General features: G+C 40.7%; 1 protein-coding gene across 9 annotated transcripts in view; it reads right to left on the reverse strand.

Moving 5' to 3' along the window:
• DIS3L2 (DIS3 like 3'-5' exoribonuclease 2) overlaps window positions 1–13,274 on the reverse strand; it is a 373,385-nt gene that overhangs the window by 148,787 nt on the left and 211,324 nt on the right. Inside the window, exon 10 of one of the 9 annotated variants that reach the window (XR_003435217.1) lies at window positions 9,068–9,211. The exons of the other annotated variants lie outside the window; for them this stretch is intronic. The gene's annotated coding sequence lies outside the window, so the exon portion shown is untranslated. The remainder of the gene's footprint in view (window positions 1–9,067; window positions 9,212–13,274) is intronic. 9 annotated transcript variants of the gene reach the window in all.

The following is a 13,274-nucleotide window of genomic DNA, read 5'->3' on the forward strand; positions in this document are numbered from 1 at the left end:
GGCTCTAAATTGGTGAGGATCTTGAACTTGATTCACAAGGTAAAGAGGGAACTGTCTGCTTCTTGTTCCTCTTTGTATCCCCCATAGAAGCCAGCAAAATGCACTGTATATCCTGAGTACTCAATAAATACCCGTCGAACTGAAACTGAAATGTTAGACTTGGTGGTGGGAAAGTTTGGGTTCTCCATCAACCATCATAATGACAACATAAGAAACTGAAAGAACGTTCCTCAAGTTAAAATAAAAAGTACTCTTAGTTTGATGGGGGCCACAGTTTACTGGTTTACCTGGAGAGTTGAGTGGGAAGTTATATTTTCTTAAAATCAAATGTCTCTGGGTGTTTTGAGACTTTTATTTCTATGAATGAATAATAATGCCCATTAAAACACTTCCAGCCTCCAATCAATTCAGCCATGTGTGACACAGTAAAACTTTAAGGCTTCAACTATTAGTTTGCAAATGTCATTTTTGAGAGGGCCCACACATCGTTTCTGAGAAAAACCTTAGACTAGCCTGTAAGCACTCAAACCAATCCTCTACTACACTTTTTTAAGAAAATCTGCTCTTAAGCCAGAAACATAAAAGTCTAAATTAAAACAACTCTGGACATATATCACAGCAAGATGTTTTTTGACCCACCTCCTAGAGTAATGGAACTAAAAACAAAAATAAACAAATGGGACCTAAGGAAACTTAAAAGCTTTTGCACAGCAAAGGAAACTATAAACAAGACAAAAAGACAACCCTCAGAATGAGAGAAAATATTTGCAAACGAATCAACAAAGGATTAATCTCCAAAATATATAAACAGCTCATGCAGCTCAATACTAAAAAAACAAACAACCCAATCCAAAATGGGCAGAGAACCTAAATAGACGTTTCTCCAAAGAAGACATACAGATGGCCAAGAAGCACATGAAAAGCTGCTCAACATCACTAATTATTAGAGAAATGCAAATCAAAACTACAATAAGGTATCACCTCACACCAGTCAGAATGGCCATCATCAGAAAATGTATAAACAATAAATGCTGGAGAGGGTGTGGAAAAAGGGAACCCTCTTGCACTGTTGGTGGGAATGTAAATTGATACAGCCACTATGGAGAACAATATGGAGGTTCCTTAAAAAACTAAAAATAGAATTACCATATGACCCAGCAATCCCACTACTGGGCATATATCCAGAGAAAACCATAATTCAAAAAGACACATGCACCCCAATGTTCACTGTAGCATTATTTACAATAGCCAGGACATGGAAGCAACCTAAATGCCCATAGAAAGACGAACGGATAAAGAGGATGTGGTACATATATACAATGGAATATTACTCATCAAGGAATGAAACTGGGTCATTTGTAGAGACGTGGATGGACCTAGAGACTGTCATACAGAATGAAGTAAGTCAGAAAGAAAAAAACAAATATCGTATATTAACGCATATATGTGGAATCTAGAAAAATGGTACAGATGAACTGGTTTGCAAGGCAGAAATAGAGACACAGATGTAGAGAATGTATGGACACCAAGGGGGGAGAGGCGGCGGGGTGGGATGAATTGGGAGATTGGGATTGACATATATACACTAATATGTATAAAATAGATAACTAATAAGAACCTGCTGTATAAAAATAAATAAAATAAAATTTTTTAAAAATTAAAAAAAAAATTCACCACCACACACAAAAAATAATATAAAAATAAAACAACTCTGAGGAATGGTACTCAGGGAAACTTGCTGGAAGACATACCATCCAAACATTATTTTTGATCAGGGGTCGGTAAACTGTAGCTCACAGACCAAATTGGGCCTGCCACCTGTTTCTGAATGGTCTGCAGGCTAAGAATGGTTTCTGTCTTTTTAAATGATTGGAAAAAAAAAGAAGAAAAATATTATTTCATGACACGTGAAAATTATATGAAATTCAAATTTCAGTATACATAAATGAAGCTTTATTGGAATACACTCATGCTTTTTGGATACAATGGCAGAGCTGAGTAGAGTAGTTTTGACAGGGACTGTATGCTAAAATATCTATCTGACCCTTAGGAGACAGTTTGCTGATCCCTGTTTTAGATCAGTGTTTCCCAGTAAGTGTTTTAATTTTTTTAAAAAGGTCTTGTGATTAAATCAGTTTGGTAAATGCTGAGCCAATTTTTTTTTCTTTTTTAAATTAATTTATTTTATTTTTGGCTGTGTTGGGTCTTCGTTGAGGCGCGCGGGCTTTCTCTAGTTGCAGCGAGTGGGGGCTACTCTTCGTTGTGGTGCGTGGGCTTCTCATTGCAGTGGCTTCTCTTGTTGCAAAGCATGGGCTCTAGGCGAGCAGGTTTCAATAGTTGTGGCACGCAGGCTCAGGAGTTGTGGCTTGCGGGCTCTAGAGAGTAGGGTCAGTAGTTGTGGCGCATGGGCTTAGTTGCTCCATGGCATGTGGGATCTTCCCAGACCAGGGCTCGAACCTGTGTTCCCTGCATTGGCAGGCGGATTCTTAACCTCTGCACCACCAGGGAAGTCTCAATTTTTTAATAGTAGGACTTCTCAGAGCCTTCAGTACGCTGGTATCACACAGTTCTTGCCAGACCCATTTGATCTTGGCACTTTTTTTGTGGCACAGAATCTCCCAGACACCTTTGAAAGGTGATAAACTACACTGCAACACCCTGCACAGGCCTCCCGTGGAGTCCTTCTCACATGGAGCCTTAGCACCAAGCCTACCCCATGGAATACTGCAAGAAGTCAAACAAGTGTCTATGCTATTTGCTGCAGGGAAGCTGATGAGGGCCTTGCTCGTTTGCTCACTCAGTGCCCCTTTCATGAGCACTTCAGGAGCAAGTTTATGCAGTGCAAGGACTCGCTCTGCTTCTCTTGAGCTGATGGTGTGCTTGTACCTTACACACATGTGAATTTTATCCTGTTAAGTTTCCTTCTTTGCTTTGCCTGCTAGGAAACTCAGAAGAACATGTGTGATCTGTTTCCAGAGGATCTTATTTGTAGTTTGAACTTTGTGAACTAACCTTTATCCTGGTGTACCTAATTTTCCTATTCATATAACCCTTTTGCCCTGTAGCCGAATTTAAAAATTATTCATTGCATTATATGTGTATCTGCAAGTTGCCTTAAATCATTAAAAAAAAAACAGGGTACAAAAACATACACACATATATTGAGGAGTTACATTTCAGAATCATGTGTTGAGGGGATGCTGGAAGAAAGACGGACATTCAGTATAGGCTACTAAGAGAACTAACTTCTAGACAGAGTAAAACTTGGAGAGCTCCCAGCAAGTATTTGTACTGTAGCAGTGGACTCCAAACTTGCTCTCTCGCGATGGAAAATTGGGAGAAGCAAGGGAACAGTGAGTGACCCTGACGAACCCCAGTCCTCAGTGCTGAGAGCCAGTGATTTAATCTGTTGTCATCACCACAATTACGAAGCGGCCACGATGTGGTGCATGAGGGCTCCTTCTGGTCGTGGGCCACAGCGGCTGCGGGCTGCTGGCCTCAGCACTTGGGAGCCCGGCCCCACAGGGGCAGTGCTCCATGCAGCAGTTACACTCCGTTAACATGCTTTTGGGATTTTACTGGCTCCTTTTCTGGAAGGCTTTGGACTCACAACCTGCAGGGAGCAGCCTGGCCTGCCAGCTTTTAGAACCTGTGAGACCAAATATTTAAAGAGTTCCGCAACAATGGTTAGAAAGAAGCTAACCCTGACCCACAGAAAATAAAGTGCCAGGTGGGGGAGGGAAAGAATGAGGCTCCAGTGCATGAGGCTGCAGAATTCCAATTCAGAGCAGCGTTATGTAACCAAAATTTCTGAAGGCACGTGACTGAAGGGCTTAGTCGAACTTTTTAAAGGGACAGAAAACTTTGAAGATTGTTTTACTCAAAGCCATTGGTCCGAGAAAAGAACACATGAAGTATAACTAAAAGGCTTCTATAATCCATTATGACCTGGCCAGGAATCCCAGGGAATAACGAAAGCACAGAAAGAACTTCTGTTCCTCTGTCACTCACACACTCTTCCTCTGACCTTGCGTCCTCTTCCTCCTCAGGGGACCAACATCTCTACCTCCTTGCAGCTGGAGGCAGCTGTCTAGTCTCCACAGCAACATTTACTCACCACGTTGTCACCATTTACCTCACTGGATTTCGGCCATGGCCCCTACGACATCACAGAAATTGCTCTCCCAAGGTCATGGCTACTGCCAGATTAATGGTCTTAAAGCATGTGCCTGGTAAAAAAGCCTTCATCAACTCCTTACTGACTAAAATAGAAACTCAGCTCAGAATTCAAAGCCCTTCATGATATGGCCCCGGCCTGCATTTTTCTAGTCCGATTGCACACTCCCAACGTGTACCTCGTATGACAAACTTTTCTCTACACCCTCTGGTCCCTGAAACACTGTTCGTGCTGTTCCCAACATTAGGACATTTATCCCACCAATCTCCAATGTCTAAGACCTACCTAACTTTTAAAGGCCTGGCTGCAATGCCATCTTTTTTCCAGGGAACCTTCATGGCTCCAGAGAGTAGAAGCTGCCTCTCCCCCAGCTGCCCTGCCCATGCCTGCAACCTGCCCCAGTGCAATGGCACTGACCACTACCCCTGGCATGCTGGCGGCTACTTATGGACATGTCTCATCACTGTGACAAGGCTGAGAGCTCCTCAAGGTCTGGCTCTGATCCTGACCTATCTGTGTATCTCTTCCAGCACACTGAAGGCACACATGTAATGAATAGCTGATGGATACGTGAATGAAAAAATCACCAAAGGGGCCTCTTTAGCACTTTTCCATTCAATTTTGCCACTGTGACTTGGGAAATATTTAGGATTAGAACTCATGACCTCCTGGCATCCAACCCTGTGGTCACACCACAGTGTTATTGTTTCCAAGGGTGTCCTTTTCTGTCTTCATCCCATCTTCTTTTCTCATAAAACAGTGTTTTACAAACTGTGGTTCAGGGACCAATTCCAGACTAACAAAATTTATAGAGGCCCTCCTCTGTCCGTGACTCTGGGTTTGTCTCCTTGCTCACAAGCAATTCTGGTGAGGAGGATCTGGGTCAATGATGGCGAATGGGTGAAAAGGGATGGAAAATATTTAAGAAATAACCTTACGAGGATAAAGAGTACAGTTTTTTACCACTTTCTTAGATTAGATGCTATCAGAGTTTATACAGAAACCAGGTAATTTTATGTAAACTGGAGCAGGAAAAGTTACTAAAAAGCTGGAGCACTCAACCACGTGATGCGTCTCTACGGAGCACCATGCGGGGAGTCCAGCCAGATGGGTGCTAAGATGAACCAGCCAAGTCAGATGCTGAACTCGTCTGAGCTTCCCTTTCACACTGACTTTCCTCAGGGATGCGCCGACCTCTCCTCTCGAAGGCCATGGAGGAGGGAGCATCATTCGAACCTGAATCAGCGCCCCTTAGTGCAGCAGGGCCGGACCGTTTATTTTTTCTGATGGCAGCTGTGGATATGTTAATACTCTTTCACTCAGTTCTACTGCCACAACAGATGCTAAAAAGTCTGACACAGACCACAGATTTTTCAGAACAGAAAAAGACTGAGGTCTATTTAAAGCAGAAGGAGATCTTGGTCCATCTGTCCCTCCACTTCCCCATAGTGATGGAATGACACACAGGAGGCCACAAAGAGAACAGAAAGAATGGAGGCAATGCTCTGGGCAGGCTCTTTTCACCCAGCTAGGGGTTTTTAATCTAGGGTCCACCAAAGGTCTACCTCAAGCTTTAGCAAAATTCTAGACCAAGTGAATGTAGTGATTAGGTTACTTTCCAAAGGACTGTGATAAGATGAGAACGGAATCAGAAATGACTAAAATGGTCTCCCTTGTTATATTCATTTACTCACCCACTCACTGAACCTCTCACCATTCTGTGCCTCTTTTTATACTTCAAAAAAACGATACCCTGGAGCAGAGGTCACAGGACAAGGTTGGCCTGGTACCCTGGGAGCCAGAGGCCACGGCATGGGCCAGGAAAGCCACGGTTTAAACTTAGAGAATATGTTAAAATTAACTTTCTTCCCCTCAATTTTCATTCTGAAAAATGTTAAACTTTCAGGAAAATTTAAAGAATAGTAAAGTTAACATTCATATACCTTTCATTAAGATTCATCGAATGTCAACACTTTGACATATTTGCTTTGTCTTTCTCCTCCCTCTGCTCCTCCCTTCATATACCTAGCTTTTTTTTTCTACATCTGAACTATTTTAAATTATGTAGTACAGATCATGATACTTTACCCCTCCATTCTTTTGCATGTGTTTTCTAAGAATAAAGGCATTCTTCTACAGAACCAGAATACTACCACCACAGTTAAGATTAATTACCTCTATCCAATTTACAGATCATATTTAAATGTCTTCAATTGTCTCACAAAATTGTTTCCCTCCTGATCTAGGCTCTAATCAAGGTTTACACAGTATTTGGTAGTCATGTCTCTTTAGTCTGTTTAATGTATATGAATCCCTCTATCTTTATTTATTATTTTTAAAAAATATAACACTGCTTTTGTTTTTTTGAAGAGTCCAGGCCAGTTGTCTTGTAGAATGTCTCACGTTCTAGATTTATCAGCTTGTTTCCTCATGGAAGGAAGAAGAGAGGAAAGGACAGAAATAAATCAAACGTGGCAAAATTAATCCTCTCTGAATTTCCAACAAACAGAAAGTTAGGTTTTAAGTCTTGACTAGATTCACGGTGAACTTTTGCCGTGAATACTTCACAGGGGATAGTGTGCAATTCGTACTGCATTCCTCCAGAAGGCACAGACTGTGAGGGTGCCAGACTTGATTTGCTAAGGTGCTAACAGCCAGAGCTTTCTATTATAAGGCTACCTTTTACTCTTTATAATTAATAAGTAATCTGTGGAATAAGACTTTTAGATCATGTGACTATCCTGCTCTCAAAGAACCTTTCAGCCAGTGATTCTAGCTTCCACTGATGCTTTTTGCCTGAATCAATCATAACTTTGCAAGTTGTAAAATGGTGATTTTCTAATCCTATAATACTGTCTGTATTTATGAGCTGACTCTTCTGTCAAGAGCTTTTCCTGCACTGACCCTACTTTGTTGTTTGTTTGTTCGTTTTTGGTTTCTTTTTGAGTATTATTACAGAATCACTGACTTAAAAAAAATTAAATGTATTATCCATTACCATTACTATTCTTTCTGATACTCAAATTGTCCCAAATGAGGTTGGTGGAGGCCCTTTCAAGTGATCCCGTGCTCTTGCAATGTGTCTCCACAAGTCTTGGAGCATTTCTGTGCTGTTTGGCACAGTAACTATTTCAGGCTCACCTTATACATTTCCTGCCCAGGCTAATAATCACCATGTCCCTAAGGAGCCCAGGTTTCTTCCAGTGGGGAATGAACGTTATGTAGAAGCCAACACAGGGCTCTAGAGCGCTATGCTCATTACTACTCAGGTGTCATTACTTCTAGACCCTTTTAGTGAGCTGAATTAGAAAATACTGAGTTAAACCGTATGAAATTGCTGATATTTGACTAGTTACGGCCTAAAACTGGCAATTTCCTGTGGCTCAACCTAATATACTGCTTAAAAGTCATGAGTCACATTTACACCTCCAACTGAACTCTAATACTACAGAGGTCTTCCTCCTCTTCCCACATTCTATATTTATACTTTTATTCTTCCACTGAGAGCCTCAGCTCCCAATGGCTTCAATATTTAAAACAGTTTCAGAATTACAATCCCAGTATCCACTAGCAACAAAGTATCTATGAAGATTTCTTTGGAGTTTTATCATTAGAATATAGTCACTAAGGATGTACAAAGTGCTCAAAAAGCATAGTGCCCAAAAGTTACCTGAATCCTTTTTTTCTCTGTGTAGTAACGCTATACATTTGATAAACATTAGTACCATTTGTTATTGTCTTATGTCGATTTTAGAGATTTTGCTTTTATTTCCTTTTAAATTTAATTTTATTGTTGAATATTTAAATGGTTCAAAAGTTAAAGTATACTCAGAGAAGTCTTACTCTCATTTCTATCCTTCTACCTTATTCCTACCCCCTAGAGATAACTATTTCATCATTTTCTGGTTTATTCTTTTTTGCATTTCTGCTTTCTTTTTGATATATATTTTTTCTCATTTTCTCTTCTTTCTAACACGAACAGTCGAATCCTATAAATTCTCTCTTGCAACTTGCTTTTTCACTTAACAATAAATCCTGGAAATTACTCCATATCAGTTCAGTGGCCAGAATCGACAGAGTTGGAAGTTCCTCAGAGTTCACCCTAGTCCAAAACTTATCCCCCAAATGTCTCCGAACCAGAATCAATCACACAGATCAACCCACATCTTGAGTACTCAGGATAAGGGGATAAGTCACTGACTTATTAGGCAGGCCATTCAATTTCAGACAGGAGCCCGAACTATTGGAAAGTACCTTTATAAGCTGAGCTGAAATCTGATTCTGAGAAACTTCACAATTCAGCCCTTTGCAGCCACAAAGAATTAGCTGGATCCCTCTTTTGCCATGCAATCCTGCAGCCATGAATTTTCCCAAGAAATAGGCCCATCCCTTTCTTGTTCTAAATGGCTGAAAACTATGTGTAATTGTAGCTCTTTTCATAAATTTTCACTTATTTTGTGTCAAGCACAAATTGAAGTTGTAGGAACCAGTACAATATCAATGTGAAGGTATCAGAGGTTAAGAGAAAGGAGGCCAGAATTCCTTCATTCAATATTTACAGGCATTTACTGCTCTAGGTATCTGCGACACATTTGAGAACAAAGAATCCTGTCCACTTACATTCTAGTGTGGGAGAAGATAGAAAATAAACAGTATTATAATTAAGTGCTGTGGAGGAAAAAGAAAAGAAACATTAGAACAGAGCAAGGGAAGTTGGAAGTGCTGACTACAATTATAAATAGGGTAGTCAGCAAAGGCCTCAATGAGATGATGCCACTTGAAGATGACCTGAGGGAGGTGAGGAGTGAGCCATGGGCTTTATGGAGAAAGAAGGACTTGGGCAAAAGGAAGAGCTATAGCAAAGGCCTGGAAGCCACCAAGTTAGTTTACCTGAAGGCCCCGAACTGCTGGGCACAACTCAACCAAGAGAGTTTATATGTAGATACGAATGGCTTGGCCTCTGCTTTCTTTTACTTCCTGTCCAAGAAGTCGTAAACCTAGGCTCGCAGGTGTTCAGAATGCAGCTCTGCACGCCTCAGGGAGAAATGAGAGCAGCGGAGTCCCATGGCGCCCAGAAAGTCCTTCTACCCGAAGCACTCTCTGAACATCTCTCTCTCTTCTTTTACCTCTGGGTAGTAGAGTCTTCCTATGACCCAGATTTAAAATATCACATTGGGGTTACTTTAAAACAGGCTAGAAGAACACTGACTGATATAAAATAAGTTTTAAAATTGACAAAATGAAGTAGCAGTAAGCTTACAGGAAATGCTCCCACAGAGCGATCAAATATCTAAGCCTCTAAATATAATGTTTAGAGTTTAGGCATAAAAAGTTCTCCTATGTGCAAAATCTTCGCAGAGTATTAACATATTAGAGGTCTTCACTTCAATATATGGGAAATCTTGCTCTCGTTAAAAACACTTTTTTTCTACGTCTCCTAGAATCTCTTGAGAGGTGATTCTCTTAGAATTATAATAATGGTGGGTATTATTTTTTACTCTTGTTTTATGGATGGGGAAACTGAGGCTCAGAGAGATTAAGTAATTTGCCTAAGGTCACAGAACTGCAGAACTTTGATTTAATGGAACAGGAATTCAAAAGAGAAGGTGTTAAAAGAAGTGAATAAGCCAAGAAGTTTTATTTCAAATGGAAGCTGGCATCTCTTCTACTTACCCTTAGTTCCATACTTTGTCTTAAGATTTAAACACCCCAGAAGCATTTTTGCTGAACTACTAATTACCCCCAAATTTCTCTGAGAAAAGTTTCTCTGTGGTTGACTAAGTTGTCAATGACTTCGTTTTTGAGTACCGAACCCAAATCTGACAACTTTTCACCCTCAACCTGAAAATCCACATACAGAGTTCTGACATCAAGTTTATTCAAAAGGGATATTCTTTAGTATGTCAGAGAAAGTCAAGTCCCAGGTACTTTCTTTTGGAATGAGTACCCAAAGATAGGAAAAGTAGCCGAAAAAGGAACATGAATAGATATATTTTCACTTTAAAAGACTACGCTATTAAATTTGCTTTGCAATTTCCAGACCAGACATAATGAATGTATTAAAATAAAACAGAAAATGTAATCAAACTTTAATATGACTTTATCAGAGACTTAAACACAATGGTAAAGGCCAGTATTTAATGGATTTAAATTCTAGTGGACGGAATTAAGAATAGTTACAAGGTCAAGGAATTAACTATGTCTAGACATCTCTCCTACACTTCTATTTGAGGAACAGCAGTTTTTTTTTCTCATCCTTTGAATTCCCAAGCCAGGAATTCAGAACCTGCTGTTGGAAGGATCATCATCCTTAATTCTCAATCCATTTATCAGGCTAAAATGCAAATGTAAGTGGTGAATACATTTCAACAGCCCCAGAGATCCAAAGAGCCTTCTCAGAGAGCATGCTGAGGTAACTGGGGAAGGGTTAAGCCACCCCTATTTTTCAGATCTGAAAACAGTTGTTCTGATACGAGAAGAATCATTGCAATGGTGCCAGCTCCCGTCTATAAAAGCTATACACATTTTTTGCACAACTGTATGATTGTTATGGCAACCATAAAAATGGAACTATCATTCTTCAAATTACACACTACCCATACTGGATTACCTACATACGTTTGTTCTTCCACATCACCCAGAATTTCTTTTCAGAAAGTGCTATGTCTGTCCTATAGATGTTTAGGAGTAAGATAAAGTGGTCTCTTTCAAAGGGAGAGTCCGTAACAATGAATCTTTCAAAAGGCCTAGTTCTTGAAGGATTCTAGGACTTCCCTGTCAAGACTTTTAATCCCATGGTCACTGGGAGGCCTCAAAATATTTCCCCCAGGGGGCAAGGAAACTGCCTGGAAAACGTATTCCCCAAATGACTGCTTTTTATTAAGAGCATGATTAAAGCACCATGAACGAGCCTTATTAGACCCTGCACGGCTCTGCAAAGTACTGAGAGCATTAGAAAGTGAGTCTCAGTTTAGTGAGATGAGAGACTTGTTTAAGAAATACATACCAGCATTTTTATTAAATTTGCTGCTGAATAAAACACCACCAATATAATCAAACAAAAATGTCAAAATAAATTTCAGCTATATTTTAAGATGATCAGGGACTCTGTTATTAAACAGTGTAAATTCTTTCTTCTCACTAATGGGGAAAGCAAACTCCAGTCCTGTATGTCTTTTAAATATTAATTTGGGGTCAAAATTCTGTTTCATTGTTCACAGAGTGGATTCTACAGTTTAAAAAAAAAAAAAAAAAACAGCCTGCTAGTGACTTCCTGGCTGATTTTAATATTAAGTACTTAGACTTTAGATGAAAATGTGTCCATAATTACTGTTTGCTCCAGAGAGTTTCCAAATAAGGCACCGAAATTCATCTAGTTTTCCTTTCTCAAAAAAACAAAAACAGGGGCTTCCCTGGTGGTGCAGTGGTTAAGAATCCGCCTGCCAATGCAGGGGACACGGGTTCGAGCCCTGGTCTGGGAAGATCCCACATGCCGCGGAGCAACTAAGCCCATGTGCCACAACTACTGAGCCTGTGCTCTAGAGCCCGCGAGCCACAACTACTGAAGCCCGCACGCCTAGAGCCCATGCTCTGCAACAAAAGAAGCCACTGCAATGAGAAGACTGCGCACCACAACGAAGAGTAGCCCCTGCTCGCCGCAACTAGAGAAAGCCTGCACGCAGCAACGAAGATCCAACACAGCCAAAAATAAAAACAAACAAATAAATAAATTTATAAAAAACAAACACCCACAAAGTTTCCCTATGAGGTGGGCAGGGCAAGTCAAGCTCTAATGCAGCACCCTTAGTTACAGTTGGCGCTCCCTTGGCCACAGGGTGCAGTGAAACATGGAGTGCTACTTCTCCACTTGCACCCCATCTTCAGGAGAGGAGGAGCTCCCAAGGGACCCCAGGTGACCCCCCATCTACAGTCTACACTTCTTCCTGCACTTTCAGGGTTACTCCTGCATACTCCTGCATACTCCCGCATACTCCCTCTACCTCAGCCCAACCCCCATCTTCTAGTCTTTACCAAGTCTTGGACTGGGCCCGAATTCATAATCCCACCCTCGCTTCCTACTGAAGCAGCTCTCCAGCTAGACTCCAGCCTCCTCTCCTGCTCTCCTGCCTTTCAGATCCTTTAGCATTTGACTACCAGGATAAAGTTCCTAAAATACAGCATTAGATTACACTCCTTTCTCAAAAATCCTCACTGTCTTCCAGCTTCCTGACATTACAGTCCTCAGCTTGGCGTTCAATATCCTCCATGATCTGGCTTCCAACAACTTTTCCACCCTCCTTAAGATGGCTTGTCTACAGTAACATGGGGCCTTGGTAAGCCAGTTGTACTAAACATCCTGAATTAGCGATTTGTGCAGATCCATCACCTCTTCTTTCAGACTTTATTCTCCTTGACGGAAAGGACTATTTCTTTCAATTACATATTTTGCAATTCCAACAATACCTATTTCAGGGTCTTGCAAATAGTAAAGATAATAAATATTTACTGAATTGAATCTTTAAGTGGGCCCCTTCAACTCTAACCATGGGAGAAAAGACTGGGGCTGTGGTAGAACTAATAGTCCCTTTACCAGAAGTACCATCTATCTGTGAGAGTAGATTCCACTTCAGATGATGTCTCGGGACCTCTAGCTATGGCCTGGGAATACGGCCCTAGAGAATTTTCTAGGTTTAGACCCCAAGTCCTTTGGACTATGAATATACTGATATGCAAGGGTAGATGAAAAGGGGCCAAAGAAAGGGGGTAAGAGGGAACAGAATTTGAGGGCAGAAGGCAGTGTGAGATTTGTACTCTCCATATACCTCAGACATCTTTTTGGTAAGGCAATGTGTCTTAATGCTCACCAGAAAGAAAGAAGGGGCAATATTTTATCAAGCATAGTATATGCTAGACCTGCGTAAGCATTCTACATGTTGTTATATTTAACCCCTGCATGACCTCATGAGAAATACAGTAACTGTACATTCCTTTTAACTTGTAAAGAAAGAAAGGCTCAGAGAATTTAAGTAACTTGCCCAAGAATACATACCTAGTAAGTGGCAGAGTGATGATTCAAGCCAAATTTGTCTCTAAAACC

This window comes from Aethalodelphis obliquidens, unplaced genomic scaffold (assembly GCF_003676395.1).
Source record: "Aethalodelphis obliquidens isolate GAN/ISIS:26980383/991018 unplaced genomic scaffold, ASM367639v1 scaffold2, whole genome shotgun sequence".
Taxonomy (NCBI): domain Eukaryota; kingdom Metazoa; phylum Chordata; class Mammalia; order Artiodactyla; family Delphinidae; genus Aethalodelphis; species Aethalodelphis obliquidens.